A 201-nucleotide genomic window follows, 5' to 3' on the forward strand; every position below is an offset into this window, starting at 1 on the left:
GGTGAGAAAACTGAATAAAAACAAAGCAAACAACCCCAATCAAATAACAAAACAAAACAAAGCAAAAAACAAAACCAGGAGTCTTGGGGTTTGGTTTTATTTTTTATTTTTATTTTTTTATTTTTATTTGTGTGTGTGTGTGGCCAGCTCAGCCCACCAGGGGGCAGGGCTGGCTGGCATGTGGTGCTGGGGGATTGAACC

The sequence above is a fragment of the Octodon degus genome, unplaced genomic scaffold (genome assembly GCF_000260255.1).
Source record: "Octodon degus isolate 3935 unplaced genomic scaffold, OctDeg1.0 scaffold00066, whole genome shotgun sequence".
In the NCBI taxonomy this organism is placed as follows: domain Eukaryota; kingdom Metazoa; phylum Chordata; class Mammalia; order Rodentia; family Octodontidae; genus Octodon; species Octodon degus.